Consider the following 4,132-nt stretch of genomic DNA (forward strand, 5'->3'; position numbering starts at 1 on the left):
TATATACATAAATCATCAAAGAAAGGTAGGTACAGTGTTCGAATAAAGGACATAATAATACATCACAACGAATGTAGTCCTGTAAATAAATATAATATATATATAAAATTAAAACGGAACAGTGGAGAAAATCCGATCAGAATGACAAAATAAACTAAGCATCCACTGGAAGGAATCCCAATATCTGCAGACGGATCCGTTTCGGCCTTCCAGGTCTCATCAGTGCAGCTAGGGTATAGACTCAAACGAAACGTTCGACCAGCTTAGGTAGGGCCCAAACTAGTCCCACGAACACTAATGATTACAGAGCCAAACCAAGGCAATATATATACACAGACTAGGCGTGAATGCAAATAGTGGAATACAAGCTATGTGGAATAAGCCAAAGGCCTGTTACGGTCGAATGACTATGCATTGACTACTACGATTTGTCTTACACATCTGTATGTAAATCTCAGTATAGTTGTAGGTGAACTATTAACGTATACTATCAGGCGTATTCCTATATATGTATATGTGTAATATGTGCGTGTGGATATGTGTAAATACACACCCACATATACATATACATAGATATGTGAATACAGTTGTATAGGATATTATTATACTCAATAAAGTTCATTAGCAGTAAACTTCAGTCAATTGTTAATATTCTTCCTACACATCCGTTCATAATATTAACTTTATATTTCTTAATCTCTAATCGCCTCTAGATCTCCAAAGAAATATCTCTAAGTATAGGTCTTTTGTTGTGCGTTGCTAAATGCGTATATACTGTTTGCAAGTGTACATGTTCTTTATTCTGGACCCAATGGTTCTGCCAGTTTCACCAATGTAAATTATATTGCAATGGGAACATGTTATCTTGTATACAGTGTTCTTGGTTAAGCATAGATTGGTCTTCACAGCACAGGACATGTATCACATTTCTTAGGGCACCCCTGTTTTTCTTTAAGGGCCGTGAATATTGTCGCTAGTGAACGCCCATTCATATAATGTACTCTGATATTATATAACCCTGTCCGCTTTATTATTGCTTGTGCTTGTTGTTTAAGTTCTTCATTAATAAATGGTAGTTTCAGATAGATTGTATCTGAAATACATATTTGTGTATATAATTGAGCACTGTTTCACAAAAAATTGAGATATTTTATATATATATATATATATATATATATATATATGTATATACATATATATGTATATATGTACATATATACATATATATATACATGCATGTGTATATACATACATATACATGTATGTGTATACATATATGTATATATATATATGTATATATACATTTATACATATATATACAGTATATGTATATATACATATATACATATATATTTATATATATACCTATATATATTATATGTATATATATATATTATATATATTACATATATAATATATATTATTATATTTGCGTAGTATTGAATTTATTTTCAGTTACAAATTGTCAAACTGCACCAGCTGTCACAGTACTAGATTCCTATGTTAATTTTGGTGAAGTTGCTACCATTAACTGTTCCTACGTAATATATGATGGAAGAAGCATGGCTGCTGTTTTATGGACCACCTGCACTTCAGCAGGAATTGACTTAAATATGCTAGTTAATTCTGCTGTTGAGCGAATTCCTAACGACAGATATAGTATTGATACATCACAAGATAATGTAGCTACCCTAACCATTTCATCTGCACTATTGTCAGATAATGGATATTATCAATGTACAGTTTCTGACACGAGCTTTTATAGCAACAGTGATTTTGCAAGCCTGAGAGTTCAATGTAAGTACAGTACACCTAATAATGGATTGCAGGTGGTACCCTATTAATAGCAATCAATATTTTTATTGATTTTTTTTTATTTGTGAGAAAAACACCAATTATAAACCACGAATGTCTTAACTTATTTGAAACACAATGTGGGCAGTGGTGAAATTAAAGAAGAAACGAAGATATCGTTCAAAAAACAAAAATTCTTATGGTCTACTAAGAAAATAGATAATAAGTGTCAAATAGCATATACACACATGCAGTGCCGACTAGACTAATTAATACAGTGGTGTTTACTACATTACCGAACTCTAATTTCTACAACATTATTTTGTCTTACAGATTTAGATGAAGTCATGATTGATGTGAATTCCTATACTGATGAGCAAAACATTATAATAACATGTTCTGTAAATGGCTATCCAATTCCTCAGATGAAACTATTTAAAGATGATATTATTATCATGACAGATACTACAATACTAACATACAAGATAGACATTATAACAGAGAAGGATAGAGGAAGATACAAATGCGAAGCAAGTAACATTGCTGATGCTAAGAAAAGTGAAATAATAGTACTTGATTACTGTAAGTATAAAGCAATTTATAAAGCACAATATACTAAAATAATTAATGCGCTGTAAAATCTGTGGTACAGATATTAGTATTACAAAAACAAAATCAGTTTCAGTTATTTGCTTACACAATGAACAAATAAGAACATACGATTACAATAATGCAATAGAATAATAATAATAATAATAATAATAATAATAATAATAATAATAATAATAATAACTTTAAGGTAAGTCATAAATATAAAATGAATAAATCAAGATTTATAATTAATTACCTATAGACAAATATTAAAAAATTGGGATGAAAGGGGAGTATCCTCCATTGGTTAATATTTCTTAAAGAACATAGTGTGCATTGATGCACGCACTGGTAACCAGGTAGCATAACAGTCAGATTTTGCACATGTTTTTGGCAAACGATGAGCATAAGTACAACCTCCTATCGTTAGCGGTTGTTAGCCCAAAGGACAACAAAGTTTTTTCATCCCATCCAGGTTCATAAGAACCTTTATATTCATATACATTATGATAATTATGATACGAAGAGTTTTGGACTTTCTCCAGACGCTCACGTTGACCAGCAGTTAAGCTGTCGTGCCATACTGCAGTGGCATACTCAAGTGCTGGCCTGACGTAACTCATATATACGGCTATTAGGGAGCTTTAGATTTGTGCGACGACGCGACGCTAGAAGGGAATCACTCATGTGTGACCGTCTTACATGTCCTACATTTCTCTGCATACGTAGATTTGCTCAAATTGCGTCCCAGAATCTGCTCGACGAGGTGACTTTAACGTTCTCGCATGCGCAGATGACTTTTAGTTACGTCATTATGTTCTACATCCTACCGTCGTCGTGCAATCGAAAGCTTCTTATATAGGTCGTCTACAGCTACTTTAAATTTCTTTAGGCTATTTAACATAAACAACCTACGGCTACTATGCTATTATATTAAAAACCACGTCATCTTCTTGTAGATTCCATTTTAGGTTAAACTGAATTCTTAGGCCCAAAATATTGGTGTCGGTTACAAGTTACAACCTTCAGTTCCAATAATCCTGTAGACTGGAGGTTTGAGTGGAAGATTCTTGAAACATACCTGCATTGTACTACACTTGTCCGGGTTAAGTTTAAGGTCCCTGATGGTCCTTGGACCAATTTTCAAGAGATATAATATCATGTTCGAAAAACATCTGATGCACCCCATGGACGGACTTGTACAAGGCTTAGGTCATCAGCGTATTTGAACATATTGACTGTTGGATTTTCTAAAGCGTTGTTCACCATACTCATAAATATTAGTAGGCCTAACTTAGTTTCTTGTGAAACTTCACAGGTTAGAGATTTTAAATGAGGTACAGCAGATTTACTATACTCGATGGCGGCGGTACAACTTCACCTCGTACTCCTCCTAGTTCTAAAAGTCTACGACTAGCCACTAGTGTATGACCAATACAAACAAATGCCTTGCTAAAATCCGTTACCACCAGAGTACCTGCTGTATCACGTTCGTCAATACCTTTATATAGTACACCAAAGAGTTCAATCAGGCAGTAGCTAGTAGATGAACATTTGGTATGTCCGTATTAATGACGGCCAGTAGAATTTACTGTGTCAGTTTAAGTCAAGTTATACACAAGCCTTCGCATACCTTAGCTAGTGAAGTTATTGTAATGACTTGAGTTTAGCTATTGTTATAGGGATCGGTTTTGGGTAGGTGAAACCTTTGCGTCCTTCACAATTTACGGTAAATCAAGCCCGTACG

This window comes from Anneissia japonica, unplaced genomic scaffold, assembly GCF_011630105.1.
Source record: "Anneissia japonica isolate Jap-2015-1 unplaced genomic scaffold, ASM1163010v1 scaffold9712_len146881_cov104, whole genome shotgun sequence".
In the NCBI taxonomy this organism is placed as follows: Eukaryota; Metazoa; Echinodermata; class Crinoidea; order Comatulida; family Comatulidae; genus Anneissia; species Anneissia japonica.